This window comes from Panthera tigris, chromosome D4, assembly GCF_018350195.1.
Source record: "Panthera tigris isolate Pti1 chromosome D4, P.tigris_Pti1_mat1.1, whole genome shotgun sequence".
Taxonomy (NCBI): domain Eukaryota; kingdom Metazoa; phylum Chordata; class Mammalia; order Carnivora; family Felidae; genus Panthera; species Panthera tigris.
Window position 1 is genome coordinate 41,321,322 of NC_056672.1, and position 22,143 is coordinate 41,343,464.

Sequence of the window (22,143 nt, forward strand, 5' to 3'; positions counted from 1 at the left end):
CCTCTAACAGGACAGAAGATAAACATGTAAGGACATAAACACAAGACGTTATTGTAAGTGCTTCAGAAAACATACATAAAAGGGTAGTGTTCTTAACCAAGGGAGGTTTTGCTGCTCAGGAAACACTTGGCAATGTCTACAGACATTTTGGGTTATATCACTGGGGTTGGGGACAGAGGAGAATGTATTATCTAATGGGTAGAGGTCAAAGATGCTGCTAAATATTGTACAATGTACAACATGGCACCCCATAGCAAATAATCAGTCAAACAGAAATGTCAACAGATCCAAGGTTGAGAAATCCTGGTGTGGGGTGTTCAGGGAGCACAGAGGAAGACAGTACCTAAGTGCCTGAAGAACAAAGAACACAGTGGAGGAATGGAGAACTCAACTCATTCCTAACAATAGCAGACAGGTGAATAGAGGGAAGGACAGGATTTGGGACTCGGGAAGTAGGGAAGCAACGAGGGTCAGATCTGCAAGTTAGAATACTCTAGTCACAGTAGGAAGGACAGCCCAGAGAAATTTAAACATTAAGATGGAAATGAAGAAATAATGTGCGTCTTTATAAGATCAGAGGCACTGGGACTGCAGAGAAAAGAGGAGGTAAACAGAAGAGTTAGTTGCCTTTTGGATTTGGGGAGGGAACTAGGGAAAGGGAAGAATCTAGGAGGACTTTCCCATTTCCCACCTGGGTAGGATTTAGACAGGTGGTGATGCCATTTAACCTACAGCAGAGGCTGGCTGAAGAGATCCTGAAAAATTTAGGCTCTGACTGGCTGAGTAGAGCATCCACAGTAGCTGAAGTTACAAACATGGAGCCCTACAGAGAAGTCTTGGATGAAGAAAGAGTTGGGTAGTTATCAGCAGGTCAGTAAAAATATAAAAAGGGAATGAGGGCCACTGCCTAAAGTGTGTAGAAGAAAACCAGGAAAAAAATTGTATTTAAAAGAACACAAAATGATGAACTAGGAAACAAGGAATTAGAAAAGTAAGGACAGAACTGTAAGAATGGAGAGCCAGAAAACCCAAAAGACTTCAAGGAGGAGCAAAAGTGATAAGAAGCAAATACCACAATGAAATAAAAAACAACAAAAAGCTCCTACAAGGGGTATGAGATGAAAGGTCAAGTCCAGAGCTGCTGTTGTGGGTAAGAAGCTAGGCTGTAGGAGACGAAGATAGGAAACATGCTGAGTTCTGAATGGAAGGTCAGAAAACAGCCTGCCAGATAGGAAGAGAGGTGTGACCTGGCTATCTATAGTCTGATGGGAATGAGCCTGCACAACAGAGAGGCTGCTCTTACATAGGTAATAGGAAAGAACTGGAAATAAGCTAAAGGACAATCATTTAATCTACATGATGGAATAACGTACAGTCCCTAATGATGATAGAAGGATGTTCATGATATTATATACACAGAAATACATAAACATAGATCAATGTATTTATTATATGTCATACTGTAAACATAATCACCAAAAGCTTCATTTGAAGTGCTACACTGGATATGTGGGTATGTATATCGTAGGGTGGCTGGGGTTATAGATGATCATGGTTTTGCTTCTTCTGATCTCTTAGTCTCTAAAATTAACATGCTTGATACACATGAAAATTTATTTTAAAAATAATTAAAATTAACTCAATACATAGGAAAAATAGAGTCTCAATAATAGACCATCTAGAACACCTGGGTGGCTCAGTCAGTTGAGCATCCAACTTCAGCTCAGCCCATGATCTCATGGTTCAAGAGTTAGAGTCCCACGTCGGGCTCTATGCCGATAGCTGAGAGCCCGGAGACTGTTCAGAGTCTGTGTCTCCCTCTCTCTATGCCCCTCCCCTACTTGCGCTCTGTCTGTCTCTCTCTCAAAAATAATTAAACATTAAAAAATAGTAATAGACCATGATCCCTGGGACAAGAGAGGCATGGCATCCAAATCACCCCCAGGTGAAAGGAGGCACTAATTTGAGAGGAAGGTGAGCATCTCTGTATTAAAATGCCAACCGTCTGGCAAATTAGAAATTCTCCAATTTAGAAGTATCTACCAAATGAGTGGAAATGTGCACTGTTAAACTATCTATAATTAACAAAAATTTTGAGTGCCATTCTTTTTGCAATAATTTCAAAGCATGGAAAGAAAAACAAACTAGTATAAAAGCGTGGTAGGGAGAATAAAAAAGAGGAAAGAAAACAAAACTTTTGAGTAGCTGATACATGTTAGTTAATTTTCCTAAATGCCACTGTGAAACAAGGCCACCTCAGTTTGCCTCAAACTAAAACACACATTAATGTAGCCAAATGCTTGGCTAAATGCTTGTTTTTACCGTGAATAGCTTTCATATTGTTCTGCATATCACCTTCTGGATTCCTTAACCTTTTTTTTCCTTCAAATGGCCAAAGCCACAATTAGAGGGAACAGTTCCAATGTCAAATTCTTAGCAATTCCCTTATCCTTCCAAATTCTGGGAAAGATCATAGGTCTTGCAAGTATGTGCCCAACCCTTTTCCTCCCCAGCATCAATAAACAACTTGGTCTCTTAGGGAAAGGCTGCATTTTGCCACACAGATGATTCACTAAGTAGGCCAGAACGGACAATCCAACTATCAAATATCCAGTACCAGTGTTTTCTTTACCCACATGTGGTGAGTACTCTTTTTTTGCCCCTTTTTTCAACTCTTTACACCCTTGTAGGATGTTACCAACAGCAGAAATACATATGACTCACTGACCTGGCAGAAGATAAGATGACAGTTTACATTATCTTAAAATTATCAACTAGGTTCAGAAAAATAGGTATGGCCAACACATAAGTTTTTCTACAATGGTCTGCCTTTTGGAATGTGATTAAACTTAAGCATGGGTTCTGTTGAGAGCCAGGGCCTAGAATGGTGCCTGCATCATAGAAGGTACTCAGCAAATACTGGGTGAATGGATACATGAATGGGTAACTGGACGGGTAGATGGGTAACTGGCAGATAGATAGAAAAGGGGACACAGGTAAGCATGCATCTGCATACACACACATAATGCAGAGGGCCCTGGGCAGTATTACAGTCAGATGCCATTGTGTTTCCATGTAGAAAGGCTATCCTTTTCATCATGGTCTTCTGAATATTCAGGATCCTTTAAGATGAAGTTTACTGACAATGGCATAGCTTCTCAAGATCACCAAGTCTGTTCTTACATCAGGGCCTTATGACTTCTTTCCCTCTGCTAAAATGTTCTTCCTCTAGATCTGTGCAGGACTCACTCTCTAATTTTACTCAGGCCTCTGCAAAAATGTCATCTCTTCAAAGCTGCCTTTACTGATCACTCCATGGCAGGTCCTTAAAATAGTAGGACCCTCCCTACCATAACTCCTCATCCCCTTGCTCTGTTTTTCTTCATAGCCCTTAACATACACCGTATCTATTCTGCTTATTAGTATTAGTTGTCTTCTCCACTGAAATATAATCTCTAGGAGGAAAGGACTTTGTCACATTCACCACAGTATAATCGACAACCAAATCAGTGTCTTAAACAGAAGTATATGCTCAATTAATATGTTAAATGAATACAGCCAAATTATCCCCTGTAGATCACTTTATAAATCTGTTGTCATCTTTTCTCCCAGGAAGTTTCACCCACATCTGGGACCCCTTGCTTAGCTGTTCCCCAAAAATAGTATATACTTAGCAGTCTGCTCATAATGTTACCCATGCCTTTGATGACTTTCACCTTCTGGAAACTCCACAGCTTCTAAAACCATCAAGGACCAGCTCAAAATAGCACCTCCTTTTCTAACCTTATTCCAGAGGAAGACATTATTATTTCCTTTTCTGTACTCCTCCTGATTCTTAATACATAGGAAGACTGTACTACACAGCACTTTTATTAGTTTGTTGTTTATGTGCATACTTCCCACAACTTAGCAGAACAAGAGCTGCTTAAGGTACCCATTAAAATAGGCTGTAATCTGCCCACACAAATAAAGCCAATTTTCTTTGGACAAAAAAAAAAAAGGGAAGGTGGAGAGAAAAAAAGTTAAAAAAAAATCTGAGTGCCCACAGGAGGTGCCAAAGTGATGCATGATTTCATTTAATCCTGAATACAATAAAATGCAAATACCAGTGATCCCACTTTAAAGATAAACTGAGGCTTAAAACAAGTAATCTTCCCAGGGCCACATGCTAAAACTGAGATTACAACCTAGGACTTCCCTTTTCCATTCCTAGAGAGAAGGAAAAAGATGATGAGTCCTGTGTCACAGGAGCATGAGCGAATGGATAATATGCTCAATGTTAAACTGAGAAACCCTGGGTTTTAGTCCTACTAAAGTTAGTCCTTGCTAGCTTTGTGAGCTTACTTGGGTAAAGCACATAACCTCTCTAAACTAGTTTCCTCATTTATAAAACAGTGGGTACCACCTACTCTGCCTAAATCTCAAATAGTTTATTTGGAGACCAACTTCAGTAGTGCATGGGAAAGTGATTAGTAAATTATATAGCTCTATGTTAGCTCCCCAGAGGTGAAAATCAAGTGTGGGTCCACATTACAGAAGACTCTAGAGCCCTGTGCCTCATCATTTCAGAAGCCATTAACAGTTCAATGTGATCATTTCCTCCCCACCCAGGACATCCCTAAGTCACAACTGCCATACAGAACTACTACCTTGGAGACTCCTACTAAGGCAGCTGTAAACTTCTACTCACCTGATTTTCTTACCTATCTTTAAAGACTAGATATATATAAGTGATTGGTTGTAACGGAAATCCCTGAATTAAAAAAAAATAATAATAAAATTAACTTCTCAAAATGTTTCACATGTCTATATAAATTCACAAAAGAATAAAAATTATCTTGTAAATGACTACTACAGAATTAAATATTAATAGAGGATTTTTTTAAAAACCAAAATATTTAATGAATAAAACTAATCTGAATTTATTTAACTCAACTCCTTAGCTTCAAAGACAAGGAACAGAGCTGGGCCTAAGTTCTGGGTGTGTAGAAAACCACACTAACAATCATCTTCAAACCACCAGTTATTTGAAACAGCTGCAAATATGTTTCCTTAGAAAAACAGATTGGGATTTAGGGGCTTACAAGGTGATAGCAATTTAGTTAACCATTCAAAAGGAAATTTCTATTCAACCCATTAAACTCCTAACATTTCTCCTTTGGGGGAGAGGGGGAAACAGTGACATATTAGTTCAGGAGTTTATTTTGTGTACTTGAAATAGATATTCTGGTCCTCTAAATGGTAGCTGTTACGATGCTACATATTTAAAACATTTTAGAACATATGGCTCAAAAAAGTAAACACAACAAATCTACAAAGCATAGAACAGGACAAAATCCCAGTCTGTTACTCACTAATCAGACCACATCTCCAATATTTTCTTTAAATGCTAGACGAGAAACACTGATCACAATGGAGAACAGCCAGAGAAAACTGGCCAGATTTTAACGCATCACAAGAAATGAAAATTAACCAACTTTAAAACAGAAAAAGCAATGAACATTTGATGGCAAAATAGGGGGAACTTTCCACTAGCTTCTCCTCTAGAAATACCATTCTTAAATAAGGCTACCGAATCAATGGTTTTTATTCAATCATTTAAAAAATACTTGTAAGTCTTTATTACTCCCAGTCAGTACCCTAAACAGGAAGGATATAAAGGGGAAATCTTCCAGTCTGTCCTCAAGGAGGTCATAGACTATTCTGGTTACATCCTGTCTCATCATTTAAGTGGTTTCATTCTAAAATGTGGTGATTCCACTGACAACATCTTAATAACTTCCACCACCACCACCACCCCGACAATTCCAGTGATTTGCAGGCAACCCACTATATTTTGAATGAACATATACACAGGTTCAGTCTCATTTACCAAATGGGTTATTTACTCTAGCTATGTGACTCTGAACCACACTATAACAAGAAGGGGCTGAACCAGACAATATCTGATATCAGATAATCCTGATATTTTTATTCAAGTTCTTAGAACATTTGCTCTAAAATTGTGTCTTTCTGTACCTACACTCAGGTTCTACCTCTCTACTCTGACATCATACAGGGAAAAAATCACATATCATACAGGGGCAAAAAAAAAAAAATCACACAAAAAAATCGCAAATCCCTGCTGGGATATCTAATACACTGAATAAAATTTTAAATTAAAGTGTGAGGTGTGAATATTACTTACTTAGTGAGAAGAAAATATGAAAGGGGACTCATGAAAGCAGATTTTCCAAAAATCTTTGCCTTAATAAGCAATTTCCTGTTTGAGTAAATGTACCATTAAACATATAGGAACTTGTCTAGAGACTAGTTATAAAGTTCTGCAATATTAAGTGTATGGTCCAAAACAAGGGAGGAGGTAATCCCCATGCAAGGAAAGATCTAACTGAAGTAGGTAGCCATTCTTATTAGAGATCTGCCATACAAATTGAACCCTCTAATAGTCCTCAATTCCCTCTATCCCACTTCTCTGATAAGGCCTTCATCCTGGTTTCTCGATGAAAAGGGAAATACTATAACAAGAAAAGGACCAACTCTAGACTTATGAAGGCAGTGCTCATTTCATTTCAAACACTGGACTCAACAGGCAGTGCTCCATGTCACCGAGCTCCTATACCTCCACGGCCCCAAGGATGCCTACCGTCCCAATCCAGTCCTCGCCTGCTACTTGCTGGTATTGTTGCACATTAGCATACTATTTCTACTCCACTGGCTGCCTTTTGCCAGAATGCCCATAATTCTTACCAGCTCTGTTAACCATAACTTCACAGGGCCAAAACTTTGGTGTCTAATAACATCCCACTCTAACTACATTAAATGGTGATCTTGAGTCAGGCAGTGACACCAAGTTTCTGCCTAGGGCCTCTTCCCTTTAGCCTGGGACTGATTCGGGGCACCACAGAGACCTGGACTTTGTAGTAAACAACAGCACATTCAGAAATTCTATTTGGGAAACATTTCTGGAAATTGCCTTATCCCAGTCTGGTCTGGTGTTGGGCATGGTATCTAAGTGCTCACATCAATGAGATTCACAAAAATGACAGAAAAGTAATAGCAGGGGTAGTAACAGCATTTAGAAAAATAGGGGGGCAAGTAAGAGGAAGCTGGCTGTTTCTTTGGCTGAATATACTACTGTTTTGCTCTAGGGGTAAACTCTCAGCTTTAAACCTGGCCTCAATCAGCCCCATTAACATTAACTGTGTTATTATGATAAAGAATCAGCAACACAGAATGAACAATCAACCCAAAGTAGGTAGCTGGGGACTGGGTGTGACACCACCTGTTGGGTCTGGTCAAATCATCTGCCTTTTCTTCATCTATAAATTAAACAGCATGGCCCCATGCCTACTTGTTTAAGTGGCGGTGAAAATAATGAAAAATGCTCTACAAATATAAGGTGATATTGCCATCACGTAGTATTTTTTCCTAGTTCTTTCATCCTTCCATTCATTCAATATATATACACTTGAGCACCTACTCAGCACCTGATAGACATATACTAGACACTGTATTGTGTGGTGGAGACATCAACATGAATGAGACATGGCCACAAATCAAGGGGTAAGTGGGGTAAGTTTAACTAAGAAAGCAATTATAACACAGTGTAGTAGGAACAGGAATAGAGGGATACACAGAAAGCTCTATGAGCAAGAAACACAGACCAGGTGGACAAGGTGTTGAGAGAACTCTTACAGAAGAAACATCTGAGCTAAGTCTTGAGCAAAATGTACATGGCTGTGTCATCCTGCAACTGGCTAATACACAAGCCTGTGCAAATCTTACACCTAATAATTATAATTCAGTGACTTTTTCTGTAAACATGTCAACATGAAATGTGTGCACTGGCATGTTTCACTTATACCCATGAAATATTATGTCTAATGTTGCAGATACCTAGCTTGTTCTGAATCCAAGGAATTCTTTATAAATCAGGGCGGTGCCTTAGAAATCTTAGAAACTATCCCATACTAGATAGACCTGTAACTTCTTTTACGTTGAGCAATCCTTACCATCTTATTTTAGTGGTTGAAACTATCCTGTGTTACCAAACAAAAAAGTGTGTTTAATATTTGACTAGCATCAAGAATTTATATCTAAGACTAATTTGGAGATATGAAAATTGCCAAATAATGCCAAATGATTTTCTAAAAAGAACAAAATTTACTAATTCTTAAACCAAGCTATCAAACATCATAAAACTGGGCAAATCAAATGAAGATCATTCATGATATGATCATACTTGTATTCCTAAGCACAGTGGCCAAAGATCCTCTACTTTGCTAATTTTATGACCTCTAAACTTTTTAAAAGTTGAAGGTGGACATGTCCAAGTTTTCTTTCCTTTATAATTAAACATTTGATAACAAAAATAACCAGCTTAAAAAAAATCTGTAAACATATACTTCCTACCTGTTTAACTCTTCTTAGGAAATCATCACTAATTAAAAAGACACAAACTACCACAATTAGTTTTTTAGTCATTTTTATAATAAAGACTTCCAGGATTAGAAATGATAAAGAAACTAACATTTTACTTGAAAATGTATCAGTTTATTAGTTCTTTTCTTTGTAATAATTCAATGATTATCTGTATTTATAAAACAGCAGTAATTTCAGTAATTCCTTCATTAATAACTCCTTTCAGTTATTTCTTGCATAAAATCTGAATTTTTCTTTCAATAAATAGGAAGTCATGTGACTTTTAGTATATTTTTTCCCCCATAAAATACATTTCTCTATGAAGTTCTACCTTCTTACATACTTTCCTCTAGAGCTATGTTTTGCCAGAGGGCTTTTCTCTCTCTCTGTTTTTGGTCTCATCTTCAATTCTCTGTTTTCTTCACTCTGGTAATTTTGACATTCCCTTGATCTCTGTCATCTCCATTGCAAATATTCTCCCCTATACCTATACAGATGTTTTGTTTTTCTCAATAGCATGAATACTTCAATAAAATAGACAAGCATATTAAAGATATTTAATATGCTTCATTAGAAGAAACAAACAACAGCTTAAAAACACAGGCACAAAAAGGTTACTGACCAATACTCTCAATTATCTGAATACTACAGAGCAACTGACAACACAGTAAACAACATCTGAGCTATCTTGGCAGTTAAGTAAAAACATCTTTCAAGAAACCATAGGTCAGCTTTCAATGCTAAGACTTGTTGGGTGATTCTGTATCTAAACCCTTCAACACACATGCAGCTGATGTGATATGTTTTCTCAGTTCAGACGCCATATCTAAACAGCAAGTTTATCTGTTTTGCTACCGTATAAAATGTAATCTACACTAATCTATTCAAAGCAACATTCACACGTATCTTTTTAAATTTTTTTAATGTTTATTTATTTCTGAGACAGAGAGAGACAGAGCATGAGTGGGGGAGGACACAGAGAGAGAGACACAGAATCAGAAGCAGGCTCCAGGCTCCAAGCTGTCAGCACAGAGCCCAACGCGGGGCTCGAACTCACAAACCCTGAGATCATGACCTAAGCCGAAGTCGGTCGCTCAACTGACTGAGCCACCCAGGCGCCCCTACATTCACACATATTTTAGAAGTGATATATCCTTTAAAAAAATTCTGATGTTTTGAGTAAGTGCTATATATTTCATTTTAATGTAATTAGTATTATTCAACATGGACACTTTACTCACTTTTTTGTTTTTCCTTTGGATAATTTTTTTCTGCTTGAGTTTATAGGGTTTTAAAATTCACATACAAATTCAAGTATTTATGAACTAGTATGAGGGCAGTATTTTACTCTGAAAAATGTTTAAGCCAACAATAAACATTGTAGGTTTCCTATTTGCATTAAAGTGGTGAATAGTAGTATCAGAGAGAAATATATTTCACACACACACACACACACACACACACACACACAATGTTATGAAATTACTGTCACTGGTTGTTTACCTAAGAATGGTAATGAGATGTGATGACCTACCTTCTTTAGCCAAGTCCTCTTTGTAATAATAACATTAATTCATTCAACAGTTAACCAACATTTGGAGCACTATGTTTATTCAAGGATTTTTCCCTTTGCAAGTCTAACCAGCCCATACAAGAATAGAATCCATAATCAGGTTATTGCTGATTCCATGCTCTACTCAACTGAGATAGGCAGTGCAAACAACTGAAGTATTGTTACTGCACAAGATAATCAACAACGTAGTTAATTGAAAATTAATAGTAAGGCTCCCTACTTAGTGCCAAATGTAGTCATTTGAAGTAGTCACCTCCAACAGCCCAAGAAAGTCAATTCTCAATTATCGAAAAGAAAGGATCATCTGAGCAAATAGGACTTTCGACTTCCTATTGACTTAATTAAATCGAATGAGAGATTTACTCTTTTGATAACATTTCACTTTCTCTAGCATGTATCATTTAGACATAATCAAACAAGAAATCTTTTAAAACCAAAACATTTACCAGATTCTTAATACGAAAGTAAAGAAAGGTGTACTTCAAGTTTATACAGAGAGGAAGCCAGAGTATTTTTTAGAACTTACTGTGTGCCAGACACCAGAGTACACAAAGATGGACACAACTTGGTTCTTACCCTCGAAGAGAGTGTTTTTCGGCTGTTTGCTGATTCTCCACTCTCTTTGTCAGAGAAAAACACCACCTATTCAAGAACTTGACTGTAACTTTATCCCATGTGAATTATTTCTTGGTTTGCCTGGCCTGTGTGACTTCATGGCTTAAAGATCAGTATTTATCACATTCGTTCACTCATCAAGCAATTATCAGTACTATCCTGTAAGTGCCAGGAATAATAGTTGAGACTCTATCAGTGAAAAGACAAAATCTATCCCTTGGGAAAATCACAGTACAACTCTAACAAGTTAACTTACCTAAATCCACTGCATAAAGCAGAGATCCCTTGGAAACACCAGTTTAGGCATCTTTACATCACTATTCTAGCATACTGGAAGAGCTAAATGTGTTAATTCGGTACCAGATGAAAAATCTTTGGTTTGGAAATCAAAAGACCATGTTTTGATCACAATAGGTCACTGTGACACTCTGGGCCTCACAGTGTGTCAAACAATGAGGTCGCTGTCTGACCCATGTAATCTCAGGGTCTACTGGTATATGACTGAATATTTGGATTTCAAGTGAGAGAGGTAAACATATTTAACAACCTCAGGATATGCTTTAAACAATTTTAAACCCATCTAAGCTATGATTAGTTCAATGACTAGGCCTATGCTGAAATCACATCTTGAAACATTATTGTAACCATTATTGTGGAATTTACTTTCTGATTTTGATATATTGAGTTCTTTTCTTGTCTTCCCTTACCCCTAGATGTATAATTTGGGTCTGCTGTATTCTTTCAAACGAAGAATTGGCAGGGTGGTTGCTGTTACTTAGGATAAGTGTATAATCTCTTTGACTTTCTCTTGTTGGGCAAACTGCCCAGTGAGTATCAATTTTTTTTAGAGCTACAAATATGGTTTTAATAGATTCACAGATTCCAAATTATTAGAATTCAGAGCACGTCTCTCCCAGGGTGAGCAGATAATTCACAACAATCCATGTAGATGCAAAGGAGATGACAATGGATCAATCTGTATGTGAATAAGTTGAAATAGTGGTTTACTGCTCCTCCTATCTCTACAACCCACTCCCACCCCACCCCCCAACACTGAAGAAAAATGCCTCATTCTGTGGGAGTTCAAATTAGTTATTATACCCACTTTAGGGACTGAGGAAGACTTACTGTAAATCAGCCACTCAGAAACCACATTTGACATATTTTGGTTAGAATGTAACTATAAGTTGCATAATATGGTACCTATTGATTAAAGCTTGGGATTATAATGGAAAGCAATTGCCATACGTTGAAAGTGACCAACCACAAGATAGAAAATTGTTCCTGAAGAGCCCAAAAAAGGAATAATTTTCCTTATAACCTAAAACTCCTTATCCTCTAGACGGCATATTCTATCACTCCTTAAGATTGTATTTTGCCCTAAAGGTGCTAAGATATCTTAACCTCAAATCACCTAACTGTTCAACTCTCTGAGACCAAGAGAAAGTTCTAGCAGAGTAAACTGAATTCTTTATTGAAACAGTAATGGCCATTTTGAACTGGAGCAAAAGAGCAAATCAGAAAAATGTCTCACTGGATAACAATTCCCAATTGGCTGAGGATGTTATAATAGTTATAAATTCATATTAGAGTCTGCCTTTCTGGGTTTTTTTCTGTCCTTTTTACTTCTATAAAATATAATAATTTATTGAGGGAGTTACTGTGTGTCAGATACAGTGCAATCGTGTCCCTTCTATCTACCTGTACAAATAGAGAACTCGTTTTTCTCTGCCACCCATAAAGTATCACTCCTATAAGCAGTATATATTTCTTTAAAAACAGAAATACCCAGGTAGGAAAGAAATCATATACCACAGAGAAAGAATTGAGATCAGTTCATCTACTTCTAAGAAGCAATGGAACTGGATGGAGAGCATTATGCTAAGTGAAATCAGTCAGGCAGAGAAAGACAGATATCATATGTTTTCACTCATATGTGGATCCTGAGAAACTTAACAGAAGTCCATGGGGGAGGGGAAGGGGGAAAAAAAGTTACAGAGAGGAAAGGAGTCAAACCATAAGAGACTCTTAAATACTGAGAACAAACTGTGGGTGATGGGCATTGAGGAGGGCACCTGTTGGGATGAGCACTGGGTGTTGCAAGGAAACCAATTTGACAATAAATTATATTTAATATAAAAAAAAGCAAAAGGTGCTGGAGACTTGAACTGCAGATTGAATGGATGGTAGGAAACTTTGATGTTTCATACCCTCTGCATGAGTCATGATAGTAGTTAACCTTATAATTTTGGGACCATGACTCCAGTAAAAATACATAACTACAATAAAAAGAGCACATATAATAATTGTGTAACTCAATTGCTTTTGTTAAAAGTTGGTCTCTGAAACAGATTCTTCTGTCATATAACTGGCGAAGACATGCGTAATGTTTTAATCCTGCTGGGGACTATTTTTTAGTTTTTCCTTACAGTCTACCCTAAATCTTCACTCATGTATCAGATGTCTCGGTTCAATAGAAGCATGAACTAGACCTACTGGGGTTCCTCGGTCCATTTGGAAAAACACAGTGAGGATTTGGGCCTTCATTTTTGAAGATGTGAAAGAGCCAAATCACCCTGTGACAGAATTCTGCTAAATAACTCTGTGTTTTTTAGAAGAATATTAACAGTAGCTGAGCAGTTAACAACTTTCCCCTATTCCAAAATCAAGGATATGGAATATAATTGAGATAATGCCTCTAAATGTTTTGTGCTTCCTGTGGATAAAGCAGTGGATCTGTGTCCATGAAAGGGAAATGCATTACACATTCCAGTTCACTCTGATCTGACCAATATTCCAAGTGGTATGCTAAAATTACTAAGGAAAATGCCAACAATCCTTTCAAATACCAAAGTTAAGGTAAAGACACAACTGAACCCATGTGAGAAGAGCACTACAACAAATGAGGCAGCAAATACTGCGGAGTACTCTTACGCTTTTAGATCCATATAAAAAAACAACCTGTCTGTCCCTACAGTGGGCTCCATCTCTGCACCACCAAAAACCCTTCCTGTCTCACTTCTTATTCCAGCCACATCAACTCACTTCCCCCATTTATAGCTAAGTGTCGTCTGACTCTGAGTTTGCCTCACATGCATCATGCTTCCTGACAAATTGGAAGTGTAGGGACTTAATGCTCAAAGGACCACAATGATCCACCAAGAATGAGAGTCAATGGGTAAACATTTTCCCCTTTTATTCTGCGGGGAGACATATTCATGAGGTGCCTCCAAAGGCCCCAGTGGGAATGAGCACCCATTAGTAGTACTGATCACTTTAATAATTCATCATTGTGGTTTCCTCTGATCCTTCATTCTTACTCTGGACTCTACCCAAAGTACTGTCATGTAAGTCATCATCTTGTGATCTGTTCGCAAGGGGACCTAGTTAAGTCAGCTCTCCAAAAGATCCTAAAACGTATAAATAAAATAATATCTGAATGGACCAAAACACAAGAAGATATCAGATAGTGACATACACAATTCACAGTAAAAAAGAATAGATAAATGATAAAAGGAGAGAAACTAGAAAAGCACCCAGAAGACCCAGAAGGCTGGATCTTCCCATCCAGAAACAGTAGCAGCCCATGGAGGAACCATACTCAGAAAAATTCTGAAGGGCACAACTTGTAGCCCTTCTACTTTTATTACTAGGGCTTCTATTTGACAGAGAGCGAGACTATACCCTAGAGCTGCTCATATGCTGTGGTCATATGCATCACTCCCAGTTAGATATAGGACACACAGCCTCATATTGTCTTTTCAAATCTTTGAAACCTACTTCCTAACAGATCTGAGAAGCAGGCTCTCATAAGTGAGCAGAGAAGGGCAGTCAGCCCACTGTTAGTCACCTCTTCAACCCAGAAAGCTTCCTGTCCCACCATATGCTTGGCTCCAGTCAGCAGATCCCCGGATTTCAATACTGGTTTGACAAGTATTGTCCTGCACAGCTTCCCAGGAAACAGACCCAAACTCCATCAAATATATCTGCATAGTACAACAGTGATTGAAAATCCAAGTTGCATAATCCAGAACAGAGCCAAGTGTAACACTGAAAAAGTATCCTTACATGTATTGTGAGGTTGTCTTACGCCACAGTTTCTCTCATTAAGCACATTCTGAACAAATCATTCATAGATGATTGTTCTGAAATCTTTTAGTGGTTACTGATTCACAAAACCACAGAAATAATACATATTCTGCTAACAGTCAGGGATGTTGCTATGGCATCACAGATAATCACTTTTGAAACAGAGGTATCTTTGGCACTCTTCTGAAGATGAAACAAAAATCTTTAAAATATTATATCCAAATATCTGATTTGTCAATTTGGAAATGTTTAATACCAACACAAACCAGTAAAGAAGGGAAAAAAATCCTGATTGTTCAGGGCAAAGTGAAATCACAATTAAGATTTTATAGGGGCGCCTGGGTGGCTCAGTCGGTTAAGCGGTTAAGCATCCAACTTCAGCTCAGGTCATGATCTCGTGGTTCGTAGGTTCAAGCCCTGCGTTGGGCTCTGCAGACAGCTCAGAGCCTGGAGCCTGCTTTGGATTGTGTCCCTCTCTCTTTGCCCCTCCCCCACTCATACTCTGTCTCTCTTTCAAAAATAAACATTAAAAAATAAAAAAGAAAGCTGTCATTATACACATTCATAACTGCTCTGTGTATTAACCCTAAAAGGACACTGTTCTAAATCCATTCTCTAGATGAGCTTAGGTAGCAACAACAAATATCAGTCATCAGGTTCCATTCATAAAAGTAAATCAAAGTAAATCACCTGTGACATTTTTTTCTCTGCAAGTCCTTAGTTAAATTATTAGACACCACTCCAAATTCTGTTAAAGACTAAAAGAATGCCATGAAGTAGTTAAGCAACCTGAGAGCAAAATCAGTAAAATACACACCTTTGATTTAATTTCCCCAAAACAAAGTTTTCATTTTGGGACATAAAGAAACCAACCTCTGGGGGATGGGGATGAGGAAAGCAAGCAGAGTAAAAAGGGCAAAAAATACCAAGCAAAAGTCCTGAATCAAGTTCCAACTAATGACACTAACAATTTTTTTTTTTTTGCACTAGGATTCTGTTTATTTTTTTTCAAGTGTTTCTGTTTTCTGCTCCCTAGCTGACAGGAATGCTTTCCCTTGCACATGAAAGATAGCGAATGGTCCTTGCATGTGTTGACATGGACTTCTATGACTAGGAGTTATGAGCAAAATTCCTTTGCACATCAAAGAAAAAAAAAACTTTGTTTATTCAAGAAATTCCTAATGGCTTCATTTATAAGTAAAATTTTCTCTTTATTTGAGACCCAGTGGCACAGTGGCATATAGCTACAAGATAGCAAGCAACTCTCATAATGAACTCTGCACAGTTTTGAGAAAATAGTATCTGAAGGCAGTTTTTCCTTCTAGGGTCAGCAGATGAGTGGTTCAAAAAGAATAAACTATCCTAGGGACAGCACATAACTGGAGGGGGAGGGGAGGAACATTCTTGCTAATTAAAATTTCCAGTTCTTATGGCCCTCTATATACACAAATCCCAGTCAAGAAAGGCCTGCAGGATCAGGCCTGTACCAAGAAAAAGTATACCATCATCACATTAATTGTATTATTACTTCATAATGCTAACCAGCCAGGTTTATATAGAAGAGATTAAATAACAAGATAATCTTATAAACAATGCTCATTTCATCAGTATACCAAATAAGTTTGATTTATATCAGCAACTGTTCTTCTAATTAATTTATGCATCCACATGCTTTAATTTACACAGACAGACACCTACACTGGGCTAGGGATGGCTATTTTTTTAACATTTTGAACTTTAAGACAGGTTTACCTTTAGACTTCCCAATGTTCACACTTCAAAAATGAAGTGACTGCTAAAATACCCTGCATTAAAACTGAAGCATGCAGAAAGAAAACATTTTATCAAACTAAATACCTATCTCCCCCTGCCAACACTTGTATGTTTAATTTTAGTTTTGTATAGCTTTACTTAAACTTACAACCAGATCTGTTTATTCCAAAATTGTGAACTTAAATCTTTTTACCAATATTTCCCTCAAAGCCTTTTGGATATATAACCTCATCTTGTTACAGCATCAACCCTAAGCTCCAACATTTGTTTTCATGCAGTTTCTAGCAATTTGAAGAGGGGAAAAAAAGGCTGCTAGTTTTTTAAAAAATCATTTCTGTTAACATCAGGGGCTTGGATAAAATTTTTAAAGTACACTCCAGGCTGCTGGTTTACAATCACAAGTACCACTAGTCAACAGTTTGAAATGAGAAAATTCTAGAAAGGAAGGAAAATTTAACCAGAAAGCTAAAAGCATGCCTGAATCCAGACCCGCTTAAATAAGCTATCAGTAACATCATGGTAATGCCAGCGCTCTTTGGAAACCCTTAAAAATAACAATATAAAGGACTGTCTTGGTGTCAGGATTATTCCACTATAGTCATTTTACAATGTCCATGGATAGTTTCAGTGTGGGAGTAAGGATGTCTATTTATCTATTTAATCAGGCAAGTAAAAAGGTTTTTACATGTCTGTGATATAAAACTTTTATTTATGTATTTGATCAATGTTTATTTGTAGGACATTAATACAGTAACAGATGTCAGCTACATTCTCTGTTTTTGATTATAAACTCCTAGAGGGCAGAGACACTGTCTATTCAGCTCACTTTCTATAGGATGCAAACACAGTACCATATTCAAAAAGGCACTTAAAAATGGTTTTCATCATAACAATGATTTCAAGGGTACTTGCCCTGCATCTATGCTCCATGAAGCTCCAGTGGCAGGTACTGAACATTAAAAAATAACACTTATATTCTTGGGTAATTCCATTCTTCAGAGGTCTGTAATGGCACTTCTCTTTTGAAACAGAGAAATTTAGATGGAACTATTTCCACCTCTTAATGTTCAAGAGTTAGCTTTTGTCAAACACCTATATACTAGAACTCACACTAGAAAATAAAAGCAAAAAAGCCAGAGCCAAACATTCCATTTCTTAGCATCAGGTTAGCATATTTCCTGCATCAGGCAGAAGGATCTGCTGTTTTCATGAGGGAACTTGCTAACACCATTACTGTGGTACCTAAAAATGTAGCCTCCTTGCATTCTTAATACTCAGATTATAAAGAACAAGGGACACAATAGATGAAATAATATTCCATGATAAGAAAACAAAACTTAGAGCCCTGCTGTATAATGCTTATAAACTCTGAAGGACTAAAAACCAGTAAAAAATATCTTAAAGGCTCTGACATCAGAAATGGAGAATGTTTTGCCAACTATGTCATTTAGGCTAAATCTTAAAATTTCTGGACCTGGGTTTCCAAATACATAAAATGAAGACATTAGATTACATAAATTCAGCTAATTTCCAGGTTTAAGTTATGAAACCATATTTTAAAAAATACTGAGTCCTAAAGAATCTCACACACATGTTTTCAAAATGAGGCGCCTGGGTGGCTCAGTCAGTTAAGTGTCTAAGTCTTGGTTTTGGCTCAGGTCATGATCTCAGGGTTTGTGAGTTCAAGCCCCACGTGAGGCTCCGTGCTGACAGCGTGGAGGCTGCTTGGGGTGTCTCTTTCTCTTTCTCCCTCTCTGCTCCTCCTGCATACGTGTTCTCTCTCTCCCTCTCGCTCCCTCAAAATAAACAAACATTAAAAAAAATAAAGCATCTCACATATAAATTGAGATTCCATTATCTATCCTAACAGAAGTTTTTCTTTCTTTTGCAGGTGGAACTAGGTGAACTATGTGTTTTCAGTATAAATCTTCATTTATGTAATGTTACTTATTATGACTAACTCAAAATATTCAAACAGAATATCACTAGCTATTCTTATAAACATAAGAAATATGGATTACTATGTAATGACATATACATTGTAGGTATATACAAAACCCACATACATGCACACATTCCCACATAAACGTACAATTCTCTCTATTCAAGCCAAGAATTAAAATACTTCCTGTTTTTCTATCTTTTCTTCCTCCTATGAAGCATCTATGAAGCTATTATGACTCAGGAACTTACATAAAGTAAAATAAGCATCTTAATCAACATTTCTTATATTCATACTGACAGTTCCCAACAGGAACTTATGTTAAGTTGGTTATCTGAAATCTAGATAATATGACCAACATTTAATCTATAATGTACCTGATCTATAGAACTCAAGATACAGAATCCACAAATTTAATGCCACTTAAAAGCAGAGAGTAATAGTAACAACAGCAGCAGAAAAATTTTTAAAAAGGTCCTGAATATATGTAGGACATCCAATCCATACTCCACCAAAACTGAAAAGGGGAGGAGGGAACTTAAGTGTGTGAAACTGCTTTTTATCTATTAAGTATTTACTAAGATTCTTGCAAAAGAAAACTTCAAACAACTACTGAGTATACTATCATTTTCTTATTTGTTTTGAGAAACAAATAAATGCACTACAGAATGCAGAGATTTCTTCCAAGTAAAGAAAAGCATAGGTATTTTGTTCAAAATTCCCTATGTTACTATGTTGGATTCCTTATTCTTAGGAAAAAAAATTCTAAAACTATTTAAAAGTGAATATTATTTTTTTAATATTTATTTATTTGAGGGAGAGCGCAAGCAGTGTAGGGAAAGAGAGAGGGGGATGGAGAATCCAAGGTGGGCTTGTGCTGACAAGCTTGACAGCAGCAAGCCAATGTGGGGCTCGAACTCACGAACTGCGAGATCATAACCTAAGCTGAAGTCAGACGCTCAATTGCCTGAGCCACCCAGGCGCCCCAAAAGTGAATATTATTTAAATGGCTGAGGTATTTGAAATTTTCAGGCAAAATTTTTTCCTAATTTCTATCTGCATAACCGACATTAGTAAAATACATTTATATAATGACAATAATGCATTTACTACTTGCTATTTGCTAGACACAATGCCTATGCATACACACAACCCTTCAACCCTTCCAACAATGCAAAAAAAAACAGATCTGAAGAACTCAAATCTTCATGTTCTATTTCATCAATTAAACTGAAATCCCAAGATCAAAATACACAAAAGCAATATCCTAACTACTGGTTGTTTTATTAGATGTCAGGAAACTCAGGGTACTTTCATTTCCATGTCTTCCTCCTTATGTCAGGGGAAGAAGGTAAATGGTAACTGGGAGCCACATATTTCTAGCTTTCATCAGTAACAGTTCGACTCAAAAGTCCAAGAAAAGGGATAATTTAGTGAGTATCGTACATTCTTTTAAAAAAAAAAAAAAAAAAACGAATCGAGGTCCATTCACGTTCCTTAAAAAAATCCACCACTGGTCAGACAAATTTATGTAAAAATGCAACCCGAAATTTTTAAGGTTACAGTTTAAGTAACTGGGAATATTAATCTTAACTAGCAGAAAAACTAGGACTATAAATGAAAACAGAACTTCAGTTCACTTTTATGGAGGATAGAATAGGTTGGTTGTGAAGAGAATCAAGTATAAAGGAATAAAAATAATGGAAAGAAAAAATGGAGAAGGAAAGGAAAGAAAAAAGAGGTACACAACAAGGAAAAGAGAAAGGCAATATGCTAGAGGGGACCGATAGAACAAAGTAAGGGAAGACATTTGTAGTAAAATGACCCTTGTCCAAGTTTTGCTGGCGCTCTGCACCATCGCCTGTATGTGACAAAGGGATTACCTCCGTGGTGGTTTTCAAAAAGGCTTTCTGTATCTAAAAAACTCTCACTTTATTTTTCAAATTCCTATGTTGATTTTTAAATGAAAGTTCATGTTTGAAAACTCTGCTTATGTGTAAGGGAATGACTTTTATTTTAGAAATGTACTTTGGAACATGCACACCATTGCTCAGTTTAGTGCTCAAAACCTCAGAGATGCCCCAACATTCCAAACCTGACAGTCTTTTCTTTGTAAAGAAATTAGGGCCGTCTCTTTCCACAGTACTTGAAAATCACATTTGAAATCAGTCTTCATGATTTCAGAAAGCCTTGAAAATATGTCTGTCTGCTTGAGGAATAATCTATTACCATAGATAGTTGTCCCTATCCTCAAGAAAACAATGTAGATGTGCCCAAAGAGTCAGAAGCTCTCAAAGGAACATCCAATGTGGGTTACAGAGAAAAACTGTCCTCCTGCCTAGAGTACGTATACAGAACAACTACACTGAATACTGTACCCCAAGCCAAACTCCATAGAAAGGTGAGCTCTGCATCAATCCAGCTGGCTTAGCAGGCTAAGAACCCCACCTACTCAATCCGCCTTGACTCAATGGCTTGCTTCTTTTTACTCATCCACTTACCCATCCTGTGTTCCAATAAACCAATGGTCCTTACTCTATCCCTCAAGACCCTAAGCATGCTTTTATATGAAAATTCATTAAATAATGTACCACTTTCAATATATTGATCCTACAAACTGCAACTCTGTGAAGTGGTTCAACACGATGTCATCACTACACAGCAACTTGTTTCATTTACAGTATCTGTTTCACTTCTACTCATGAGCTAATATAATTCAATTTTTTTTAACTGCACACAGGCTGCTAGACACATGTGCATGGCAAATGGAATCTGAACTTAGCTTAACAGCCTCATTTATTCCTGATGGTTTAAATTATTTCATCACAATTAATGACACCCCCTCAGCTTCCTGTGCAGCGCTGCCAGATGTTCAGAGACCACAAAGCCACTCTCTTCTTTGACGGCTGGTGACAAGTCGTCCTCTGAAGGACGTTCCCTAGGTACACGGGCCGGATGACACCTCCATTGCTTAGCACCTCTCTGCCTCCCAGAGTAACCATGTTGAGGAAAAAGCAGGAAGGCATGAGAAACCAGCAAATGCATTAGCAAAGGCAAATTACGTGAAGTGATCTACACTCGGAGGAACTTGGCTCCTGCCACAGGAGTTCTTAACCTTGTTGTTTTATGAAAGAGCTCTTCACCTCCACCTTCCCAGCCACTGGCATCCACTGAGTGCCTAACATGGCGTCAGTCCTCAGAGAATGTCAAAGGACAATAAAAATATAAACTTTTCCACAGGGATCCTTTTTGATTTTGACAATGTTGTTTTGAGGAGTGTTGTTTAAACTTAACACCTTCATCGTGATCATCATCTTGTTTTTGAGAGAGAACATGTTGACAGTTTATCATTATCTGTATTTTCAATGATAATTTTCTTCTATCCTAATCCACACATACTTCTAGTTGAAACATATAACATATTGGCAACTTGTGGCAAGCAGTTTTACCCCTTTACCTTTTTTAAACTTTACAGAGAGGTATAATATAATGGATATACAAAAAGTTACACACATTTCATGTATATGTTTTTGATGAGTTTGGTTTACCTATCTGTCTTGGGCTTAGTAGGATTTATTCATTTCAGGGGCTGTTGGCTTTTTGTTTTTCTTCTTGTTAAGTTTTGCTGTTTTGTTATTTTCTCAAAGAACATACTGAGAAACAGACTTCAGACTTTTCTTATTTTGATTCTAATAATGAGCAAAGCCATTTACTTCTTTTCTTAACAAAA

At 37.3% G+C, this 22,143-nt stretch overlaps 1 protein-coding gene across 17 annotated transcripts in view; it reads right to left on the reverse strand.

The window, feature by feature from the left end:
• Positions 1-22,143, reverse strand: part of BNC2 (basonuclin 2) — a 427,090-nt gene that overhangs the window by 220,808 nt on the left and 184,139 nt on the right. Inside the window, exon 1 of one of the 17 annotated variants that reach the window (XM_042964291.1) lies at positions 10,866-10,950. The exons of the other annotated variants lie outside the window; for them this stretch is intronic. The gene's annotated coding sequence lies outside the window, so the exon portion shown is untranslated. Of the gene's footprint in view, positions 1-10,865; positions 10,951-22,143 lie in introns of those variants that run through there. 17 annotated transcript variants of the gene reach the window in all.